Source organism: Dreissena polymorpha, chromosome 8 (assembly GCF_020536995.1).
Source record: "Dreissena polymorpha isolate Duluth1 chromosome 8, UMN_Dpol_1.0, whole genome shotgun sequence".
Classification (NCBI taxonomy): Eukaryota; Metazoa; Mollusca; class Bivalvia; order Myida; family Dreissenidae; genus Dreissena; species Dreissena polymorpha.
Window position 1 is genome coordinate 58,702,915 of NC_068362.1, and position 26,402 is coordinate 58,729,316.

Genomic DNA, 26,402 nt, shown 5'->3' on the forward strand with positions numbered 1-26,402 from the left:
TGCCGACAGTACAAAGAGTCGTCCGTGACATTGGGGTGTTCACCGACGATAGTACTCAAGGAGGCAACGATGAGACTGGGCGCGTCGGTGATGTAGTTCCGTTGGTGCTGCCGACAGTACAAAGAGTCGTCCGTGACATTGGGGTGTTCACCGACGATAGTACTCAAGGAGGCAACGATGAGACTGGGCGCGTCGGTGATGTAGTTCCGTTGGCGCTGCCGACAGTAAAAAGAGTCGTCCGTGACACTGGGGTGTTAACCGACGATAGTACTCAAGGAGACAACGATGAGATTGGCTGCGTCGATGATGCGGTTCCGTTGGCGCTACCAACAGTTCGCAAAGTTGTCCGTCACATTGGGGTGTGTACCAACATAAGCACTGAAGGAGGCAACGGTGAGACTGTCGGCGTCGGCGGCAGAGAAGACAAGTTTACCGAAGGCGTCGCTGACGCGGTTCCGTTGGCGCTACCAACAGTTCGCGAAGTTGTCCGTCACATTGGTGTGTGTACCGACATAAGCACTGAAGGAGACCATGGGGATTATGTGTGCGTGGATGCGTTTCGCGTGCAACGGGTGGCGGTCCAGTCTGCGGAAGCAGCCAGCCGAGAGGCGGCGAGAAAATTGGCGACTAACAGGGCCGACCAGGTGGCGGCCAGAGTGTCCCAGGGAGGGGCGATTCGCCAGTTAGTGGGAGAGATGGCCAAACCGGCCACTGGAGATAAGGCAAAACCGACCGTCGGACATGTGGATCCGCCTGGTGTCACCGCGGCAGACCGCCGGAACAGTGCGTCCGGTTGTTGTATCACCGCGACAGACCGTCTGTGCAACGCGTCCGGTTATGGCGTTACATCGGAAACACGCAGGAAGTGTGCGACCGGATAAGGAGTCGCCGCGGTTGACCGCCGTGGGGGCGGCGCATCCGAATACCGAGTTGCCCCAGACGAAAGCCGGGAGGATGAACCTCGAAGACCATGTAGGCGTGGTTCTAAAGGGTGGCGACCCTCTAGTTCTCGCCGCTGGGATCGGTCCCAGCGTTGGAAATTAGGTTGGCGACCAGATAGTCTAACTTCCAAAATCTGTACCGCCTAAAATTGTAAATGGCGAGGTTAATTGTTAGTAAAACTAGGAAAACAATGCAAAATACAATATTCCCCCAATTAAAAAAAATACAGTAAAGTTGCAGTCACATTCTATTCGCGGTATTGATAAAGTATTACGGTGTACGCGGAGTATAAAAGTAATAGTTCTCTTAAACATTTTGATCATAATAAGCATGTGGAATTGAAACACATTCTAATGCTTAGCCAGCCATAGCTGTCATTGAACAAGAAAACCAATCCCCTACATGTACAAGTAATATCATATTCCTTACATTTTATCCCAAAATACAAAGAAAACCATGAGCAAATAATTGTCCTGTGCAATACCCACCTGGATTGAGCTGATTATTATCTAGATATCATTTATGCAGGTGGCACACGTAAGATAATGATAACACTTAAGATGTATTGCTATCATTATGATCAATGATTATTAAATAATATTACTTTCCAATAATGGATATTAACTGATTGGGTATAGAATAGGTAAGTAATAGGTATTAGCGAAATATACATAATAGTCTAGTCATCAATTCAAACAAAAATAATCATGAAAATTGCTTGATCGTCAATTCAAACAAAAATAATCATGAAATTTGCTTGTGTTAAGACATATTCAATGTTTTTTTGTGTGGAAATATTGCATTTTTACAATTAAAAGCCAACACTATGATTGGTGGTAGTAGTATTTGTTATAAAAGTAGATTTGAATTAGGATTGTTGTATCAACATGGTTTTTATAGTAAGGGTATACTCTAGTAGTAACACTAAAAGCAGCAGAAGTAGTAGTAGTAGTAGTAGTAGTAGTAGTAGTAGTAGTAGTAGTAGTAGTAGCAGTAGTAGTAGTAGCAGTAGTAGTAGTAGTAGTAAAAGTTGTTGCTATAGTAGTAGTTACTACAGTTGTAGTTAGGTAAAAGCATAGTTCATATGAAACTAAGTTCTAGAGTAATGTTGAAAATTTTAAAGGACGAATGAAGACAAAGTTCATTAAATGAATTCATTAATAAATGATTGATGATTGTTTCCTGGGATATATATTTTATATCATAATATTATGCCCAAATACTTAATAAGAACTCCACATATACTACCTCCATACAATAAATGAATATTACCTAAAGTACGCGGAGTATAAAAGTAATAGTTCTCTTAAACATTTTGATTAATTTGATTAGATTGTTTTGAATATATATATGTCCTATTGTCTCAGTTTAAGCCCAGTCTTTTATTGCAATATTGTTGGAACCATAAAATTGAAATTAATCTGAGCAGTGCTCTGCGAAATGGGGATTTAATTAATAGGCATAAAGTGTCGTCCCAAATTATCTTGTGCCGTCCGCGCTTAACTTCCTGTAATTTTTGTATTACCGCGCTAAGAAGTGCTTTGCACAGTCACGGATGTGTTTGATTATTTCACGTGAAGTCTGTTGTTTTTTTTTCCTTATGGTCAGGTGTGACATTGTCGGACATTGTCGGACGACCGCTGTCACACCGCACCATCGGATGTGGTAACTACGCAGATGGTGAATAGGAACCCGGTTTCCCCTGCAATATCCCAGTCTTGGCACCTCCGTCACCTTTTATCCTTCCATGTTAAGATTTGTGAGTCGATCTAACTTCAATCACTTCGTCATTGCTGTATCATGTCATTTATTTCCGTAATTTTCTATAAATGAATTTCTTTTCTACCAACCATATGCCGAGCAATGTCGTAGAAGTTTGTCGCATGAGTTTGTTTTTTATAGGTGACAGTGCTTGACGACCACTGTCACACTCAATACTGTTGGCCGGAAGTGGTATTTCCCGGAGTTGTTCTTTTAAACAATATTTGCAGTTCTTTTTAAATTTGTGTGTTACCGTGCTTGACGGCAACTGTCTTGCGTCACTTTGATTTTTTGAATGGCCGGAGATGTTTCCCGGTGCATGTACACTTTTATTTTGTTTTTATTTTTGTAAAGTACATTATTTCTCAGTGATCTCCACATTCTAATACATATGTGACTGTACTTGTTGGACGAAAGCCAACAAGAATGTTTTTTCTTGATTAAGCAATTGTCGGACGACAAGAAACATATTGGTCGCTAACCGCTATAATGCAGCGGTCTGTATTTACCCTGCTAGGCGAATGCACTCCTGTGCCTGCGGGAGGGGGAGCATGGTCCCATTTGAGTCTCTGTCTCTTCTGCCTTGGGTGCGACCGTAGGGCGGCGGCCCAAGAGGAGAAAAGTGGGAGGAATGTAGTGGGTACAATAGTTTGATTTTAGCTGTCTTTTCCTCCATATAATGTCAATGATTATGTTGCAAAATGTACGTTCTCTATATAAAATTAAAAGCAATTATATGTATTATTTGGACAAAAATAAGATTATTTTTATTCTTATATTTTTAACCTTTTTGTCACTTAGATATTATTTTAACGCATTTGTAGTACCTTAGAAAGTTACATTTCTTGTGAGTTTTATTTTAATATAACCAAGAGGATTTGTATTACCTTAGAAAGTTAAATTTCTTGTGATTTTTATTTTAATATAACCAAGAGGATTTTTATTGTATATTATGCAGTCACATGCAGAGGGCGTAGGCCTTTTCATTTGGGCTGCGAGGGGATGTATTTGTATGATATTTTATGATTTTATTTGATAAGTTATTTTATTTGTAAAAATTTGTGAAAATGGATTGTAAGGTGGGTGCTCCTGTCTATTCATTGTGTAGACAAGAAAAGGACAGGAGTAACCTGACCTTGTTTTTTAGAATATTGAATCAAAAAGCTTTGATAAGGCACCTGAATTGATTTTTATATTAATACACTCGAGTTTAGAGGCATATTGAGACACTTGAGTCAATGGTGTGTTATTTTTGTTGGTACGGGCCGGTTTGTTTAAATTATAAATATATACAGGATGACCTGTCGCTGGATATTAAACATTTGTTTTTGTGTAGCGTTTTAATAATTATATTACAGGCCAATGGGTACTGACGTTTAATAGAGATGCATTAACTTTAGTTGTGGTTTATTGCAGGCGTTGCGCCAAAAGAGAGGTCGGACGAAAGCCATACCTGACTTAGGGGAGTAAGGTCAAGGTGCTTACCCAAGGGGCACTATTACTTCATCGGTAGCGCCGGTACGATTCCTTCGCTGTGTGGCGTCGTCCCAAAAGGACAAAAGTGGGAGGAGTGTTGTGCCGGTGCCCGGTCTACAAAATGCGCACATACCTCGTGATTGGGAACCAGCGACAAATCGGTATAGTGCATGCTGGGTAGCACGAGTTTGTACGGTCTCTGGTGCACGGGTGATTGATGCGAGTAGACGTATTTTCCCAAACTGAGTATTGCTTGGAGTAATTGTGAGCTTGAGTATAGGTTATATTGTATTATATTGAATTTTATGTATGTCCAACACGTATTTCTCTGGAGGGCCATTCCCAGAAGGTAAAAGTGCCTTTCGGTGACCGTGTCAATAATACGTATTTCTCTGGAGTGCCATTCCCAGAAGGTATAAGTGCCATTCTGTGACCGTGTCAATAATACGTGTTTCTCTGGAGTGCCATTCCCAGAAGGTATAAGTTCCATTCTGTGACGTGCAACCGACGAGCCGACGAGACGAGCCGAGCCGACGAGTTCCCTCGAAGACAACAAGGACGATTGGTGCCATCCTGACGAGCATTCCAGTTGATGCCCATGTGAGTAGTTTAGTATCTTGTCGTTGCTAGTAATTGCTGTAGTAGTTGTTGACGAACCCCACAAAGAGCTAACCGTGAAAACACTACAGCGCTTTTCATGACGTGAGTCACAATGTTTATCTGTTTGCGTGCCCTTTCCCATAAAAAAATATTTAAACACAAAATACTAGAAAACTTGATTTTCCCAGGTATAACGCCTACGCCAACAGGTAGATCGCATTCTTGTGCATATACATGTCAAATTTCAGCAAAGGTGTTCGGCCAGTTTTCAAACGCCTCAAATCGCGGCTATATGCCTCAACTTAACGAAACTTAGCCCCCATTATCATTCGTTCAATTGAACGTCATCAAATGATGACGTCCAATACATCACTCATTCCATATGCATGATAAACACACACCCCAAAATACGTTTTGAATTCGTTCGATGTTTTTAACAAATAGTTTACTGTTAAAAAACACCACGTCCGACATGTCCTTAAATTCCATAGAGTTTAGATAAAACTATTGTGTTTCGTCACAGAAATGAAGTCACACGATGTACTAAGTAATATATTTCGTAATATAAAATATTTCTATTTTCGGTGCGCGTAATGTGACGTCATTAAATGGGTCGAAGTAGTCCGGCAAGTATGGTAGTACGGAAATGGAAACAGCGAGTAGCGTAATACGTGATTTTTGACGATGCTGGAACAGCATCGTCCAAGGTTTGATAACCATCTTAAAAAATTTCACAATGGCGACCTATGTAAAAGACCGAGCCAGTCCGATTGAGATAACTCGATTTTTTAGGTTACTTCCCTTTTGCATTTGCCACTGCGTAGGAGATTGCTCGTCATTGATAACATTCTCCTAGCAGAGTTGTCGTTCGTGTTTCAACATTGACAATGGCCGCCCCCATGAGAGTCTCGATTCAAAACTTTCTTACTGCATAAATTGGCTTGTTTCGCTATTTAGAAGCTGTCATTTAGGATATATGAATTATTTATTCACTAAATCTCCGCTTATGACAACAATAGTTGGAATTCGAAGGATATATACTCGATGTGAATGAAGGACTTTCTGGATCGTAACAGCTTGACACGGCAAAACTGGCATACGGGTTTATTTAGTTATCAATATAAGTCACATTGTGCTTTATAAATTGTATTCGAGCATTTTGCGACTTATTGAATGACTATGATACCCGATATCAACATTTCATCTGGGATTTGCAGATCACCAAGCTGTCCTGAAATTCAACATTGATTTCAAACTCTTTACTGGTTTGTATACTCTTTCTTAGTGTTACTACTTTTTATCATTTTAAAGTTAAATGAACTGTGTCACAGTAAAAGAGACATTAAGGCGATTGTGGCCAGTTTGGATCTAGATCAGCCTGCAGTCGCCTGAAAGCTGTTTGCTTAAAAGCGTTTTTCTGACAATAACAAATAATTTAATTGTATACTGATTTGACTGCGCTTTTCCTGTGACCTGGCTCAAATAATAGAATTGTCATTAATCAAATTATTTATTTCGAACATTAATCAATTGTTTTTCTTGTCCCTCGGGATCAATGACTCCAGCACTTTCCTGTTGAGAATTGAATACTGCTAAAGGCGATGCTAGGGGGCGTGAGAGATGTTGCACCTTCCAGTATCGCTCGATTGTTCATTGTCAGCTCGGGTACTACGTACATGTAACCCGGGTACTCTTAAGTATACTTACATGTATCCCGGGTACGGTAAATATACTAAAATGTACCCGGGAAATTTAACCCTAAATCAGTCGTTGTCGACTATTTTTTTGTAATAATTATATATACACATCAGGGCTTAACACTAACTTTTTTTTTAACTAGCCCGTTCGGGCTGATAAATGCAGAACCTACTAGCCCTGAGCAATCTTTCATGTGCCCTGACCCAAGTATTATAAAAACCTTTATATTTATCGTTCAACTTGTATTTTCTTGTGCTTGGAGATGCGCAATTATGATTAAATCATTCTTATTAGCTTGCCTTACTAATGCTATTGAATTCAATATTCATCTATGTAAGACAACTATTTGTAATCTTCACGCCATTTCTGGAGAAATTTTCTTGTTTTTTTATTTCCTCATACTTTCTCTTACTTTCCTCCTCTTTTCTTTTCGTATCCGAGGAACCCCCATGCCCACCCGTAAAGCCAAACTTAAACAACGACATGAACGTTAAAACCTTCTTTACATAGATTGCCGGGTTACCGTCTTACAAGAAATGGTAAGTGAATCTTAGCAAAATAACATGTTACGGCAGTTGTAACAATTGTACAGGGTTAACTCTCTACTAAAAGCCGGGATCGACCATTAATATTAGTTTTGCTAATTGAATTGCACTTCTAATCTAAATAAAGTCTCTATCTTCCTCTAAATGGATTTATTAATCGTCTAAAGGATGGAATAACTTTTCCATAATGACAACAAATTAAAATTATTTAAAATTGATAAATAACTATTAATTTTATAGTTACTTTGTGTTAATGTCGAGTTTTATACCTTCATCATTCCGGACGATCCTGGGCGATCCCGGCTTTTAGTTTCCAACGTATTTTCATTGAGAAAACACGTCACTTCGAGGAAACCAATCAAAAACCGTGTCTAGCGGCATTCCGTTTAAAAATAGGTACTGACGTATTTTACAAGGAAAACCGCCGGGGATTTTCTGAAGTGTCGGCCTCTTTTTGATTGCAATCAGGGGGTTCCGAATCTGTTTCGAGATACGATCCGTTTGTTGTCTCCGAACTCACTCTGGGATTTAATTGTCATCTGATCGTACTGTATTAAGATTTTTGCATCTTTGAAAAGCTTATTTAAAACGCAGTTTATTGATATAGAACATATGATCCCGCCCAAAATACACACGACCGGTCGGGCATGTTCCTGGGACATTGGCTAGCCCGGACCAAGGTACAGGCAGTGAATGTCGTTCGGACGTGCCTTAGTGTTAAGCCCTGCACATTTATGTCAATTTTCTGTAGAATGGCCTCTATATTATCGGAACACATACTCAAAAAGCATGTTGATGCAGTGTTTTTTGAAGAGAAGTGTGTTTAAGATAATCAGTTTCGCGTTTTACGACATCGGATTTTGGGCGCGAATACAACTCGGGTACAGTCTAATATGGACCGAGTACAATTACGTTTATTTACCGTACCTGGGGTACATGTAAGTATACTTAGAGTACCCAGGGTACATGTAAGTATACTTAAGAGTACCCGGGGTACATGTAAGTAGTACCAGAGCCGACAATGACCAATCGAGCTCCATTATCCCTCATGAACCGACTCAAAAAACCGAGTCGGCAATATTTGACTTAATTTTTGGTTTGGTTGCTCTCGAGGGATCGAAAATGTCAGAATCTTCCTAAAAGCCCTACGGGTTTGATCCCCAGAAGCGACATTGAAAACTAGCATACTTTGTTATCTAAAAGGCTGCTAAACCTGATATACATTGATAATGTGAATTTTCTCCCACATGATGTTCATCAGTCATATTATATAAAAACTTACAGCAGTAGTAAACAACTGGACAATAATTAATGAACGCATCTTTCATTTGTCGTTGACACTTTGATTTTGACATGGCCTAGATTTAAATATGTGACTGGACTTTACCAGCAATCTTGTAACAGAGCTAAAATTTAAATGTACCATTGAAGATCACCTAAATCCAGATTTCCTATTATAGACGTGTGGAAAGTTTTAAGGGTGTGACAAGTAAGCAAAAATTGGTCATTACTTAGAGGCCACAACTGATCTATGACCGTATTAAAACAAGAAAAATCAGTGCCTGATTTAGATTTCCTTAGATAGTTCAATAAAAAACTAATTTCATAAGCCTGGTAACAGTTTAACGGTAATGCTACCAATGTGTCACACCAGGGCCTTGAATTTGAAATCTAGGACATGCATGGTCATTTCTTCATGAAATCAGGACACAAACTTGTATTTTAAGTCCTTAATTGACCTGGCTATAGTTCTCAGATTATTATAAGCTCAATCAGTATATTTATATCATTATTTATGCTCTGTGTTTTGTAAACATATACACAATCATGCAGTTACATGATAGCAATAAATAATATCAAAGCTATCCATACTATAAAGGTCATTGACAAAGCCTATGGTCAAAATGTGAACACATTGAGTGTAATCGCCCTCTCGTGCCAGCAAAAACAACACGTTGACAGGTTGTCATTTTTGACAGTTCTACTTTCACTTTCGTTTTGTGATATCAAACTATAAACAATTATGTGGCTGAGAAAAATATCGCCATTGCTTTTTATGCCCCCGGTAGGGTGGCCTATATCAGTTGAACAGTCAGTCAGTCAGTGTGTCAGTCTGTCCGTCCGTCCGAAAACTTTAATGGCCATAACTTTTTTAATATTGAACATAGCAACTTGATATTTGGCATACATGTGCATCTCATGGAGCTGCACATTTTTAATTGTGAAAGGTGAAGGTGAAGGTCATCCTTCAAGGTCAAATGTCAAATATAAAGCGTCTGTCTGTCTGTCCGAAAACTTTAACATTGGCCATAACTTTTTCGATATTGGCGTGCATGCGTATCTCATAGAGCTGCACATATTGATTGGTGAAAGGTTAAGGTCATCCTTTAAGGTCAAGGTCAAAGGTCAAATTTTGCAATATTGAAGATAGCAACTCCATATTCGGCATGCATGTGTATGTCATGGAGCTGCACATTTTGAGTGGTGAAAGGTCAAGGTCATCCTTCAAGGTCAAAGGTAAAATATATGGCTTCAAAGCTGCGCAGCAGAGGGCATTGTGTTTCACAAACACAGCTCTTGTTTAATATATTTTCTGCACATTTCTTAAAAAAACTTTCATCAATACTCGATTTTCTTCGTTAATTCAATCATTCCTGACAGATGTGTGTACATATTTCGCTTACATTTTGACGTGCGTAGGTAGGACCGCATTACCGCTTCCGAAATGTGTATTCATACTATTGCCTTCGAGGAACTTATCTGATGTTTGACGGAAAGGGCCGAAAATGTGCGCGTGTGGGTCAAGTTCCCCACAGGTACTACTTTCCCGTTCCCCAAAATTTTTTTCCGTACCTAAAATTTTTCGTACCCAATTTTTGTTTCGTACCCAATTTTTTTTCATCCCCAATTTTTTGTTCGTACCCAAATTTTTTTCGGTCCCAATTTTTTTGTTCTCAAATATTTTTTCGTACCCAAATTTGTTTTCATACCAAAATTTTTTCGCAACATTTATGTACCAAATTTTTTTTTCGTACCAACATACACAATTGTGGTGATGTAGATGAACTTAACTTGATGCTTTTATATCCATCCTCTCAAAAGCATCGTCACACCAGTACTGTCAGTACTTTGATTTATTTCAACGATTGATACAACCTGTATTTTGTTAAAAGCATTAAACAGGTATATAATAAATACACTTTATTAAACACCTGTCGACGTTCTCAATCGTTGTATAATTTCGATCATAATAGAAATGGAGACTACACGTTTGTTCGTATGAAGAAAAAATCGATTTACAATAATACACGCTCTGTATAAATGGGGTTTAATGCATTCCGCACAGGCTAATCAGGGCGACACTTTCCGCCTAACTGGATGTTTGCTTAGAAGATACGTTTAAATAGAAATTATCATAAAAGAGGGAAGTGGCGTCCCAGATAACGCTGAGCAGTCCACACAAGCTCACTTGTATTATAAACTCACAGACATATAGATCATCTCAGTGTTAGAAATTCGCAAGGTACAGAACAGAAAGTGTATTGTTATAACTTGAACAAGTCTTGTTCATCGTTATAAACAAAACTGACAAGATATAAGCAATAAGCACATGCATAGCGATGCGAAAGTGCCAAAAATGTCAATGTCTCAGTTCTCATGTTAAAAGCATTTGTACAATATTTCGCGAAATTCGTTAGAACTTTAATGTTTGTATTTGTTAACAAAAGTATATATTAATGCATACTAGGTCGTTCATTATAAAAGGTGTCGATGAACAGTTTTCTAATATTGGTATAAAGAGGACATAAAATTACAACAGTTACAGCTGTTTTTAAATTGCGGCAAACATGGCCGCCGCACTTGGTTGGATTTGTTAATAATAATGAGACCATAACACATTTGGGTGATTTTAAAGCGAACAGCATCGCCTCTGACAAGACTGCGCAAATGCACTGGTTTGGCTTAAGATACGCTGGCCGAAACGCATAAGACCCATTTTCGCATGACGCGGCTATGAACGTGTGATTTAAATGTGTCGAAAGAAAACTTCGCGAAAATCAAATATTGACATACGATATATTTCGATGGTGAAGAAATACACTCATAATAAGGCATGTGGGTACACAAATTATGTGAACTGCCGTAGTATAATTTTTATCTACTTACACTAATTTGTGGTACTCTCGTAGTATAATTTTTCTCTACTTACACTTATGTGTGGTTTGAAAATGATAACACACATTCCATGCGGTGAATATGCGACTAACAAGTTAACAAACACAATAATTATTTTTTTTTCAATTTAATTATTTAGAAACGATTGCAAACTTTATTTCAAAGTCAGCATTTACGCCGACTTCCTTTTTCAAAGATATTTCTTGTTATATTTAGTTGTTTTATTATATTCGGTTTTAGCGATTATAAAGCATTTGTGTTGTTGTCTATTCTATACCTGTAAGAATTGGTGAACTCATGTTCAACGTTTTATTTATTGAGAACTGTGAATGTAAACAAACTTAACCTTCTACTATTGCGTTGTTAGATACAAATTGTAGATAAATTGTTGATTCATAAAAACGTATTTACTTTCAGCAAACAAGGTATTCATGTAGCAAGTTTGAATATTCAACACATTCTTTCGAAATTAGATCAACTCAAACTTATAATGGGAGAACCAGGGTCCGTTGATATATTTGGTTTGAGTGAACGTTTTTAACAGTTTCAATTAATGATAAAGATCTATTAATTTACGACTTCGTATTTGAACGTTAAGACAGATAAAAAAAGGCTGGTGGAGGACTCATTATATATCTCAAAAAGAGCATAAGCTATGTCCGTCGCTTCAATCATGAATCCTCGGACATTGAGACTATTTGGCTACAGGAAAATCATAAATCAAATCTTCAATGCTTTATCTACCGTGCCCCAAACAGTCCCCAGTCTTGGATAGATTCATTTGAGAAACAAATGGAATTAACAGAATCATCTAATATGAATTGGTCAGCTATTGGCGATTTTAACATTGAATTTTCTTCACCAAATACATTTAATAATACAAAATGGACAAACACTGTACTTGATTTCGGACTCACTCAACTGCTTCAATATCCAACAAGAGTAACAAAAACATCATCAAAAATAATTGATCATGTATACACAACGTCAGTATCTTGCGTATCAGAAGTTAACGTTCCAGTAATAGGCCTCAGTGACCACTATCCAATCACGAGTACACTCCTTTGTAAACTTAAAAGTAAGTCTATATCCGAACATGGACTAATAACTTATAGATCGTTTAAACATTTTGATGAAACACTGTTTCTACAAGATCTAGGTCAATATGATGTGAATATTATAGAAACTACCAATGATCCAAATTTGGCCCTAAGGACTATAAACAATATATAAAACACAGTATTATCCCAGCATGCGCAAATTAAAAGCAAGCGGGATAAACGCATACATCAGCCTGGATGGTTTTCTGATAAAATAAAGCAGGCTAGATTAAAAAGGGATACTTTTAAAGTTTGCAATAATGTTGTTCAGTATAAAATATGGAGAAATATTTGTGTGGCGCAAAATAAGTCTCGCGCGTAGTAACATTTTCTGTCTTTCTCTTATTCGAAAGTCAAATACTCCATAAGTGTCGAAATGATTACTGTATATTAATTTCTGCAAACAAATGTATACATATTGCGTTTTTTCTAACTATTTATTTCGCAAGGAGGTGCAGGCTATTCTTCATAACAGTTGCGTGATTTCATATCCTATTGTAAACACTGGTCATGAATGTTGTTTTCTGTAATTATAATATTTGTGTACCTTAGCCAATTTCTGTCAATCGTAAACTATCTCAAGAATTATTTATTTCATGTTTTTTAAATTCTGACTTTGTACAATAATGTACGCGGTCGTTCTTGTTAACTTCTTATAATTGTTATTTTTCGTGTTAATTAAGATATGGTAATTGTATGTGTGTGTATATGTGTGTTTATGTATGTTGTGTGCGTGTGTGTGCGTGCCTGCGTGCGAGTGTGTGCATATGCGAAAATGTAATCAACAAGAAATTAATATTCTTATATACTTTCTGTAAATAAATAATTGTTCCTCGAGACCATTTCAATATTAAAAGAGAAATTAATAATACATGTATAAGAGAAGTCATGTAATAGACTTGCTTTTTATGACACTTTTATTACACTATTACAGTACTCTCATGGCCATCAAAGTCTTCATGTTCCCATGATAATGCAGAAATGCATTATACATACCATAGTTGTCCTCATTGAAAATAAGATTGCCATTGTAAAACTGTTTTCATGACTTTGTATCAATGTGTTGTCTTTATGATTTACCTTCGGAAAATAAAGAGATTATTATTATTATTATTATTATTATTATTATACAAGATCACATATAGAAAACCATTAATACAACAAATGAATATAATTTATAACTGGCAATGTAACTTGGTCATTGTAAACAACACAGCTCATGTTTCGACAGTTCAAATAGCTCGTTAGATACCCCCTGAGTGGTTTCGATCACGTGATCCGTTATGGCTACAACTGATCCGTTAATGCATGAATTCTGCGACGAAAAAAGGTATCACAAATATATTTTGCCTGCGTTTAAAAATAAGACTATGTGCTTATGGAAGGGAAAGGCCGCCAATATTATTCATCACCAAAAATGTTGCACGTGTTGACTCATATGTTTAACAGAGAATTTTTGAAATGCTTAAATACAACATTTTAATATCTGTTTTGTACAATTGTAAAGTGAAAAATGTTGTATGTTCCGATTCTACAAAATGTTAAAATGTTAAAAAACAAACATGTAACTTCTTAAACTACAGATCTGAAAATGAAGATAGAGCATATATAAAGTCTACATCTTTATATACCTAATATGGTTGTCATAATAATAAATAAAAGATAATAGATCCATCTGAAAGTAAGTTGATGACAAACTATATTAGCATGTTGAATATTTTCTAAGTTGTACCATCGGTTTTAGTTATCTGCTACAAGTCAGCATCTAACAAGTGTACACTATACAATTGTACACAATACAAGTTGACGAATCACAATTCAACATTTAAAAACGCATTTTCAATTCAACAAGTGTTAGGGTACAAATTGTCATTAGCACAGGTGTTGGGCGCGTTGCCAAGTCACTTAAACACTATCAATATTTCATAAAACACCATTTTTCATCATTTTGACAAAAAAAAATATATACAAGGTAGGTATCTTTTGACACAGGAAAATCACCTACATCAACATTTTTTAGCCATTAAGTGCCTGAAATCGATATTGCAGCAGAAGAATATTTGTTTTCATTTACAATGGTTTCCGGCCCGTACGCGAGGCATTGGTTCCTGGCTAAGACGAAAAAAAATGTGATTACATACTTTACAACTGTGCACATGTCATCTTGTAACATTGCAAGATGTAAAGATACGCATTGACTAAATTGCAAGATGTAAAGATACGCATTGACTAATCTAGACGTGTTCACATGCTTACAGTGGAAATCGGCAGTTCGTTAAAGTTACTGTTGCCCATTTGTATACTTTATCATTCACCTTTGTAAAGAAGCGTTGGAGTTGTGACAAAGTTTTGTGCGTTGTGTATGCGATTTAAAATTAAAAGTAAATGTATATTGTACATTTTGAACATTTAATTTTTTATTCATTGAACACTTTTAATTGGACAATGCACAAGATGAACATTTGAGATGTATCCACCTTAACAATTTACATTGTTGAAAATTGAAACATTAAATATCAAACATTGTTTATTTGAACGGATATTATTTGACATGTATGTATAATCTATAATTGCAACATTGAACATATCAGCTAAATACTCAACACGTGCAACATTGTTGGTGATGAATCAGTAAGCAAAGGTAATATTTAATCAAACTGGTGTAAAAGAAGTCTCAAAACAGTTATTGCTTTTGACCAGAACAACTTTATTATGCCTCTGATCTGGTTACGGTTACTTGACTGTATTCCCTAATAGGAACTATAGAAAATGCAAATACTTAATATTAACACTACGGGTGTTCCTTATTTCAAAAAGGCAAAGCGTAATAGATCCTGTCACGGTTATATTTGGAATGTAAAATACCACGTGACTTTGCTGTGCAACTCCTTTATAAAAAATGGGGTTTGATGCATATGCCTAAAGTGTCGCCCCAGATAAGCCTGTGCAGTCCGTAAATGCAAAAAAAAGGAATTTTGTAAGAAATATTCTAAATATAGAAATAAATATACTAGACATCCCTTTTTAACCAGGTTTTCCGAAGGAAAAAACTGGTTATTAGATTGGCGAATGCGGGCGGGCTGGCTGGCTGGCGGGCTGGCTGGCTGGCGGGCTGGCGGGCTGGCGGGCTGGCGGGCGGGCGGAACAAGCTTGTCCGGGCCATAACTATGTCGTTCTTTGTCATATTTTAAAATCATTTGGCACATTTGTTCACCATCATTGGACGGTGTGTCGCGCGAAATAATTACGTCGATATCTCCAAGTCAAGGTCACACTTTGAGTTCAAAGGTCAAAATTGGCAATAAATGAGCTTGTCTGGGCCATAACTATGTCATTCATTGTGAGATTTTACAATTATTTGGCACATTTGTTCACCATCATGGGACGGTGTGTCGCACGAAAGAATCACGTCAATATCTCCAATGTCAAGGTCACCACAACTTAAAATAGATTTATTTTGAAACAAACTTACAAAGGGGGTTAATTTTGTTTGTTCATTTCAAAAGTTCAGTTTGAGTTGTCTCCCTTAATCAGATTTTTTTTCAGAATGAAAACCTGGTTTTGTGACAATTTTGTCCCTTGTTTGGAAATAAATTGATCCAATTTAAAAGGATGGGAGAGTCCACTAGGCATAAATGGGTTAAACCCACATAACGAGGCTCATATATACGTAACACATATCGGGTGCGTAGCGCAACGCAATTATTTGTTACTAAAACTATCATATTACATTTTTGACACAAATATCTCCAAGCAAACAATGTTGTTTTAATGGGGACAACTAAAAAAAAGATTATAGATAATTAACATAACTCTCCACCCAGGTGTATAAATGGGTACCTGTGAGGGAAATAAGCCAATGTGCCGTGGCTGCATACTGCGCCAAGATGTTAACGGAAGACTTATGACCCAGTGATCAAGGAAAAACTGTAAAGCGCCTTTGAACGCACATCTCGAGTATGAAAAAGGCGCTATATAAATGTGGTATAAAAAACAAAAACAAAAAACAAACTGTTTAGTATAAAAAATATGTAGTGATAGAAAAACATTGAACCATGAACTGCAATACGAACAGCAATTGTTCATATACCTGTATGTAATACATGTATTAAATAATTACATTCTTCATTAAATTATCAGTTAATGAAGCTAATACTGACATTAAACGTGTGTATTTTTATAATTTGATCTTACGTCTTTTCGCATTACTTCTGCTACTTCCAAACTGATGGACTAATTTCATGACGTCATCAACGAGTTATGTCATGTGACAATCGAGTTTCTACTAAAGGTCGTACAATCGTTTCAGGCAATTTTTCAAACTATATCGGATAGCATATGTTTGTGTATGCTATTTGTCACTTTTTTCCATGTTCAATAAATGAGATAACAAAAGGGGACATCGTGATTTTTTAGACATTTTTATCATCTTTAATTGAAAATATTCTACCATTTGTTGATTCATTCAATAGGCTTGGTGTTAAAAATTGTATGTTTATTAGAAAAAAATAATCCACGTTAAATAACTATACTTTGTCAATTAAATGAATCAACTATCCTAATTTCTTTATAAAAGTATGCGAATTTAGCAATTAAATATACAATTTGTACATTTCACATTTAATATTGTTATCAAGCATAACATGAAATTGAATATATAACACGTATTGATACACAAGGCCCATATAACCCAGTAATTAAATCGCAATTTCGAAAGCTGCACGAAAACGCAATGAAAAACCATAATTATTTACATTCTGAGAACAGTTATTACTATGTAAATTCAGATTTTATTCCTGTTTGAAAGAAAATATATCGAGTGAACATTTGATGCAATTGTGTACCAACAACTTCACTCGTCAAGTGTACTTCGTGGTTTGCAAAAATGTCGAATGAAGTTTTTGAATTGTTTAAACCGTTTTAACATAATGCCATAAACAACTTTGTTCGACATAATAAAGTAATGCAATTGTCACACAAAAATAAAATCAAGCATTTTGTATCTCGTTAAATCCAATTTACTAGATCACATCTAGCGTTGAAATTTTGGCTATTGCTATAAAGTGTTAACTTTATTTTTCGAAATATTTTATGAAATATTCATTTATTTTAAGTGTTTATGGGACTTAAAAAATAAATTGCGATGGCATTCCTGGATTTGTGAACGCACTGGTGAAGCTTAAAAGCGTTACAACCGTAGTAGGCAAAATGGAATTTTCAGTTTGGCAATTAATTTTAAATAGTAAACAAAAGTCAACGAAATTCTGCTTGCATTTACCAGTTATTAATTAACTTGTACATTTATGGTGGTAAATAAGACGCCCGTGTTTGTATATTGAAATCGATTTGCTGTAAACTCTTGGAAAAACTACCGACGGGACGTTATTATAAATTTCTATGTACTGGGACTACAAAGGGATTATTAGCTATCATATGATAGACAAAGACAAGCGTTTTACATTTACATCCCATGCATTTGCGTTGCAGGTCAGGGATTTAGACGGGCGATGCAAGGACGACTAAAGTGGCTGATTTGTGCAGCTTTAGGTAATGTATTATTTCAAACAGTATACGATGTACATATTGCAGCATCCAAACTTAATACTTCATCATCATCTTAATTTAACAAAAATAACAATGCTTTAAACACAATCAAAACTAAACTTACAACAGTATCTGTAAGTTTTCTCTCATACTGAATTGTAACAGGGAAAAAAAAAATTAAACACATAATTGACAACATTCTGTGGTTGAAAGGATACTCGGAATTTTTAGTTGTGCACTTTGTGGTTTGCCTCTTGTTAAGTTCGGCTCTTTGTATTTATATTACTTTTCCTGTATTCAAACCTGTCTGAGATAGGAAAGTCATGAACAGCAACAATAAAATCTAGAATAACAACAACAACTACTACTACTTCTTCTACTTCTACTGCTACGTTTGCTTCTGCTGCTGCATATGCTGGCAACCATAACATCCACCATAATGAGAATACCTATAAAACCATTTTCTTATTTTTCTCTCTAACTCTGTTCCACATTCAATATTGAACCGGGTATGTTTTCTATTGCAGCAGCTACAGTAGTGTTCAGTTTGATGACTTACTTCGACCCGGTTTCCTTATGGTTTCATCACAAGGTTAAGGAGACCGAGATCCAGCTTACACGCGCAAAAACAGTGGACAACGAACATCAGCCAGCGACACAGAACAGTTCAACCATACAGGGCATCGATTGGGATGTCGGTAAGTTAATGTTCCCTTTTTGTTGATAGCAAATATTTCTTCATACGCTTTACAAGTGTTAAAATCCTTAATTCATCTTGCATTTTTGTTTTCTTGTCTTCTTTTCAAATTATCACACAGTCAAACATATGTACACAAATAAGTGACAGATCAAATATAATTATCAATACATTTTAAATTCATTGTACACCCGATCAGTAAAACATGAATAGTCACATATGAACCATCATTATTTCAATTAAATGCACATGAAAGCCTCTATAACGCTCAAAATCAACGAAAATTTCGTACAATATTTCGTAAAATAAAGTTAACACTTAAACATTCAGTGTTCCTTACAGCAATAGCCACAATATCATCGCTAGATGTGATGATTACATAGCTTTTTGTAAATACAAAATGCTCGTTTTTATTTATTTGTGACATAATTAATTGCATTTTAATTTCCCGCGAATATATCTATTCATACGACTCACGAACACTAAAATGGTGTTCAACGTTCATGTGTCGTTTTAATAGATATCGTTGCGGGAAATAAAAATGGAATTAAATATGCAAAACAATAATAAAAACGAGCATTTTGTATCTACAAACATCTATTTTACCAGACCACATCTGCCGTTGAAACTTCGGCAATTGCCATAAGGGAAACTGATTGTTTAGGTGTTAACTTTATTTAACAAAAGATTGTACGAAATTTTCGTTGATTTTAAGCGTTATAGAGGCTTTAAATGGCGTGTCTGTTTATTTGTAATATCATAATGTGAATAAATACAAATTTAATTCATGGCACGTAATAAGAAATCGTTATCGTTATTATCTTAAGTTCCGGTGCTCTTGTTGTATTGTGCTCAAATTTGTTTAATAACGGTTGCTGATATTTATGTAAAGTGTAAATCCCTTATTATGTTTAACAGCTATTGATGGGCATTTAACCATTGTTACAAGTTTGCTTTTCCTAAAATTAAAAAAAATCACATTTCTGTTTGTAATTGAACTACCCCGCTGCTTACTAAAATCAATTTTACTAGGTCAAACGTAATCTCAATTAACTACGACGCAAAAAAATATATTCGAACACAGAATAACCAATTAATTATAATATATTTTATGATCACCCTGTTATTTTACTGCAACCGAACTTGGTGTTCATTGTTTTTGCACATCGATTCTAAAATATGTTGCAACATTCTTCTTCAATACTCTCACACTTACTTAATTCAGTTGAAAATGACTTGTGTATTTATATCCGAAATTAGGATGTCTGTATACTTATCCGTTCATAGGTGATCGAAATTATTGCAAACATAAGGGCGTTCATTGCAAATAAATACAGTAATCGATATAAATCATCATCACATCTTAAATATTATAAAAAAAGCCACCGCAATTTAAAGCCAGCGTAATTTTAATATAGTTGTAGAATTGCAAATATGGCGAAAACAGTGCATGGATGAAAAAATATTGTGTGTTTTTAACTAAAATGCCAGAAACCAAAGTCATTTAAGATATATCGTTTAATCGGTAAAATAACCCATCTTGTTAGGGAAAAATAGCACAATAATTTCTCTGCAAAACGGCCAGTATGTTGAATAAAGTTACCCGAGTTTGCCGGTATATTGGACAACTGATTTATAGTGAAATGGATTGCTGATATTACGCGATAAGAAATGAGAAATGAGAAATATTTGTGTGGCGCAAAATAAGTCTCGCGCGTAGTAACATTTTCTGTCTTTCTCTTATTCGAAAGTCAAATACTCCATAAGTGTCGAAATGATTACTGTATATTAATTTCTGCAAACAAATGTATACATATTGCGTTTTTCTAACTATTTATTTCGCAAGGAGGTGCAGGCTATTCTTCATAACAGTTGCGTGATTTCATATCCTATTGTAAACACTGGTCATGAATGTTGTTTTCTGTAATTATAATATTTGTGTACATTAGCCAATTTCTGTCAATCGTAAACTATCTCAAGAATTATTTATTTCATGTTTTTTAAATTCTGACTTTGTACAATAAAGTACGCGGTCGTTCTTGTTAACTTCTTATAATTGTTATTTTTCGTGTTAATTAAGATATGGTAATTGTATGTGTGTGTATATGTGTGTTTATGTATGTTGTGTGCGTGTGTGTGCGTGCCTGCGTGCGAGTGTGTGCATATGCGAAAATGTAATCAACAAGAAATTAATATTCTTATATACTTTCTGTAAATAAATAATTGTTCCTTGAGACCATTTCAATATTAAAAGAGAAATTAATAATACATGTATAAGAGAAGTCATGTAATAGACTTGCTTTTTATGACACTTTTATTACACTATTACAGTACTCTCATGGCCATCAAAGTCTTCATGTTCCCATGATAATGCAGAAATGCATTATACATACCATAGTTGTCCTCATTGAAAATAAGATTGCCATTGTAAAACTGTTTTCATGACTTTGTATCAATGTGTTGTCTTTATGATTTACCTTCGGAAAATAAAGAGATTATTATTATTATTATTATTATTATTATTATTATACAAGATCACATATAGAAAACCATTAATACAACAAATGAATATAATTTATAACTGGCAATGTAACTTGGTCATTGTAAACAACACAGCTCATGTTTCGACAGTTCAAATAGCTCGTTAGATACCCCCTGAGTGGTTTCGATCACGTGATCCGTTATGGCTACAACTGATCCGTTAATGCATGAATTCTGCGACGAAAAAAGGTATCACAAATATATTTTGCCTGCGTTTAAAAATAAGACTATGTGCTTATGGAAGGGAAAGGCCGCCAATATTATTCATCACCAAAAATGTTGCACGTGTTGACTCATATGTTTAACAGAGAATTTTTGAAATGCTTAAATACAACATTTTAATATCTGTTTTGTACAATTGTAAAGTGAAAAATGTTGTATGTTCCGATTCTACAAAATGTTAAAATGTTAAAAAACAAACATGTAACTTCTTAAACTACAGATCTGAAAATGAAGATAGAGCATATATAAAGTCTACATCTTTATATACCTAATATGGTTGTCATAATAATAAATAAAAGATAAAAGATCCATCTGAAAGTAAGTTGATGACAAACTATATTAGCATGTTGAATATTTTCTAAGTTGTACCATCGGTTTTAGTTATCTGCTACAAGTCAGCATCTAACAAGTGTACACTATACAATTGTACACAATACAAGTTGACGAATCACAATTCAACATTTAACAACGCATTTTCAATTCAACAAGTGTTAGGGTACAAATTGTCATTAGCACAGGTGTTGGGCGCGTTGCCAAGTCACTTAAACACTATCAATATTTCATAAAACACCATTTTTCATCATTTTGACAAAAAAAAATATATACAAGGTAGGTATCTTTTGACACAGGAAAATCACCTACATCAACATTTTTTAGCCATTAAGTGCCTGAAATCGATATTGCAGCAGAAGAATATTTGTTTTCATTTACAATGGTTTCCGGCCCGTACGCGAGGCATTGGTTCCTGGCTAAGACGAAAAAAAATGTGATTACATACTTTACAACTGTGCACATGTCATCTTGTAACATTGCAAGATGTAAAGATACGCATTGACTAATCTAGACGTGTTCACATGCTTACAGTGGAAATCGGCAGTTCGTTAAAGTTACTGTTGCCCATTTGTATACTTTATCATTCACCTTTGTAAAGAAGCGTTGGAGTTGTGACAAAGTTTTGTGCGTTGTGTATGCGATTTAAAATTAAAAGTAAATGTATATTGTACATTTTGAACATTTAATTTTTTATTCATTGAACACTTTTAATTGGACAATGCACAAGATGAACATTTGAGATGTATCCACCTTAACAATTTACATTGTTGAAAATTGAAACATTAAATATCAAACATTGTTTATTTGAACGGATATTATTTGACATGTATGTATAATCTATAATTGCAACATGGAACATATCAGCTAAATACTCAACACGTGCAACATTGTTGGTGATGAATCAGTAAGCAAAGGTAATATTTAATCAAACTGGTGTAAAAGAAGTCTCAAAACAGTTATTGCTTTTGACCAGAACAACTTTATTATGCCTCTGATCTGGTTACGGTTACTTGACTGTATTCCCTAATAGGAACTATAGAAAATGCAAATACTTAATATTAACACTACGGGTGTTCCTTATTTCAAAAAGGCAAAGCGTAATAGATCCTGTCACGGTTATATTTGGAATGTAAAATACCACGTGACTTCGCTGTGCAACTCCTTTATAAAAAATGGGGTTTGATGCATATGCCTAAAGTGTCGCCCCAGATAAGCCTGTGCAGTCCGTAAATGCAAAAAAAAGGAATTTCTGTAAGAAATATTCTAAATATAGAAATAAATATACTAGACATCCCTTTTTAACCAGGTTTTCCGAAGGAAAAAACTGGTTATTAGATTGGCGAATGCGGGCGGGCTGGCTGGCTGGCGGGCTGGCTGGCTGGCGGGCTGGCGGGCGGGCGGAACAAGCTTGTCCGGGCCATAACTATGTCGTTCATTGTCATATTTTAAAATCATTTGGCACATTTGTTCACCATCATTGGACGGTGTGTCGCGCGAAATAATTACGTCGATATCTCCAAGGTCAAGGTCACACTTTGAGTTCAAAGGTCAAAATTGGCAATAACTGAGCTTGTCTGGGCCATAACTATGTCATTCATTGTGAGATTTTACAATTATTTGGCACATTTGTTCACCATCATGGGACGGTGTGTCGCACGAAAGAATCACGTCAATATCTCCAATGTCAAGGTCACCACAACTTAAAATAGATTTATTTTGAAACAAACTTACAAAGGGGGTTAATTTTGTTTGTTCATTTCAAAAGTTCAGTTTGAGTTGTCTCCCTTAATCAGATTTTTTTTCACAATGAAAACCTGGTTTTGTGACAATTTTGTCCCTTGTTTGGAAATAAATTGATCCAATTTAAAAGGATGGGAGAGTCCACTAGGCATAAATGGGTTAAACCCACATAACGAGGCTCATATATACGTAACACATATCGGGTGCGTAGCGCAACGCAATTATTTGTTACTAAAACTATCATATTACATTTTTGACACAAATATCTCCAAGCAAACAATGTTGTTTTAATGGGGACAACTAAAAAAAAGATTATAGATAATTACCATAACTCTCCACCCAGGTGTATAAATGGGTACCTGTGAGGGAAATAAGCCAATGTGCCGTGGCTGCATACTGCGCCAAGATGTTAACGGAAGACTTATGACCCAGTGATCAAGGAAAAACTGTAAAGCGCCTTTGAACGCACATCTCGAGTATGAAAAAGGCGCTATATAAATGTGGTATAAAAAACAAAAACAAAAAACAAACTGTTTAGTATAAAAAATATGTAGTGATAGAAAAACATTGAACCATGAACTGCAATACGAACAGCAATTGTTCATATACCTGTATGTAATACATGTATTAAATAATTACATTCTTCATTAAATTATCAGTTAATGAAGCTAATACTGACATTAAACGTGTGTATTTTTATAATTTGATCTTACGTCTTTTCGCATTACTTCTGCTACTTCCAAACTGATGGACTAATTTCATGACGTCATCAACGAGTTATGTCATGTGACAATCGAGTTTCTACTAAAGGTCGTACAATCGTTTCAGGCAATTTTTCAAACTATATCGGATAGCATATGTTTGTGTATGCTATTTGTCACTTTTTTCCATGTTCAATAAATGAGATAACAAAAGGGGACATCGTGATTTTTTAGACATTTTTATCATCTTTAATTGAAAATATTCTACCATTTGTTGATTCATTCAATAGGCTTGGTGTTAAAAATTGTATGTTTATTAGAAAAAAATAATCCACGTTAAATAACTATACTTTGTCAATTAAATGAATCAACTATCCTTATTTCTTTATAAAAGTATGCGAATTTAGCAATTAAATATACAATTTGTACATTTCACATTTAATATTGTTATCAAGCATAACATGAAATTGAATATATAACACGTATTGATACACAAGGCCCATATAACCCAGTAATTAAACCGTAATTTCGAAAGCTGCACGAAAACGCAATGAAAAACCATAATTATTTACATTCTGAGAACAGTTATTACTATGTAAATTCAGATTTTATTCCTGTTTGAAAGAAAATATATCGAGTGAACATTTGATGCAATTGTGTACCAACAACTTCACTCGTCAAGTGTACTTCGTGGTTTGCAAAAATGTCGAATGAAGTTTTTGAATTGTTTAAACCGTTTTAACATAATGCCATAAACAACTTTGTTCGACATAATAAAGTAATGCAATTGTCACACAAAAATAAAATCAAGCATTTTGTATCTCGTTAAATCCAATTTACTAGATCACATCTAGCGTTGAAATTTTGGCTATTGCTATAAAGTGTTAACTTTATTTTTCGAAATATTTTATGAAATATTCATTTATTTTAAGTGTTTATGGGACTTAAAAAATAAATTGCGATGGCATTCCTGGATTTGTAAACGCACTGGTGAAGCTTAAAAGCGTTACAACCGTAGTAGGCAAAATGGAATTTTCAGTTTGGCAATTAATTTTAAATAGTAAACAAAAGTCAACGAAATTCTGCTTGCATTTACCAGTTATTAATTAACTTGTACATTTATGGTGGTAAATAAGACGCCCGTGTTTGTATATTGAAATCGATTTGCTGTAAACCCTTGGAAAAACTACCGACGGGACGTTATTATAAATTTCTATGTACTGGGACTACAAAGGGATTATTAGCTATCATATGATAGACAAAGACAAGCGTTTTACATTTACATCCCATGCATTTGCGTTGCAGGTCAGGGATTTAGACGGTCGATGCAAGGACGACTAAAGTGGCTGATTTGTGCAGCTTTAGGTAATGTATTATTTCAAACAGTATACGATGCACATATTGCAGCATCCAAACTTAATACTTCATCATCATCTTAATTTAACAAAAATAACAATGCTTTAAACACAATCAAAACTAAACTTACAACAGTATCTGTAAGTTTTCTCTCATACTGAATTGTAACAGGGAAAAAAAAAATTAAACACATAATTGACAACATTCTGTGGTTGAAAGGATACTCGGAATTTTTAGTTGTGCACTTTGTGGTTTGCCTCTTGTTAAGTTCGGCTCTTTGTATTTATATTACTTTTCCTGTATTCAAACCTGTCTGAGATAGGAAAGTCATGAACAGCAACAATAAAATCTAGAATAACAACAACAACTACTACTACTTCTTCTACTTCTACTGCTACGTTTGCTTCTGCTGCTGCATATGCTGGCAACCATAACATCCACCATAATGAGAATACCTATAAAACCATTTTCTTATTTTTCTCTCTAACTCTGTTCCACATTCAATATTGAACCGGGTATGTTTTCTATTGCAGCAGCTACAGTAGTGTTCAGTTTGATGACTTACTTCGACCCGGTTTCCTTATGGTTTCATCACAAGGTTAAGGAGACCGAGATCCAGCTTACACGCGCAAAAACAGTGGACAACGAACATCAGCCAGCGACACAGAACAGTTCAACCATACAGGGCATCGATTGGGATGTCGGTAAGTTAATGTTCCCTTTTTGTTGATAGCAAATATTTCTTCATACGCTTTACAAGTGTTAAAATCCTTAATTCATCTTGCATTTTTGTTTTCTTGTCTTCTTTTCAAATTATCACACAGTCAAACATATGTACACAAATAAGTGACAGATCAAATATAAGTATCAATACATTTTAAATTCATTGTACACCCGATCAGTAAAACATGAATAGTCACATATGAACCATCATTATTTCAATTAAATGCACATGAAAGCCTCTATAACG

At 35.3% G+C, this 26,402-nt stretch overlaps 1 long non-coding RNA gene across 2 annotated transcripts; it reads left to right on the plus strand.

Moving 5' to 3' along the window:
• The first annotated feature begins 4,650 nt into the window (after positions 1-4,650).
• On the plus strand, positions 4,651-26,110 carry LOC127842468 (uncharacterized). 2 transcript variants are annotated; one of them, XR_008031658.1, is made up of 3 exons: positions 4,651-4,779; positions 17,786-17,845; positions 25,966-26,110. It is a non-coding gene; the product is annotated as an uncharacterized LOC127842468 (long non-coding RNA). The 2 variants fall into 2 exon arrangements; XR_008031657.1 differs by lacking the exon at positions 25,966-26,110 and adding an exon at positions 18,370-18,514.
• Positions 26,111-26,402: the final 292 nt, after the last annotated feature.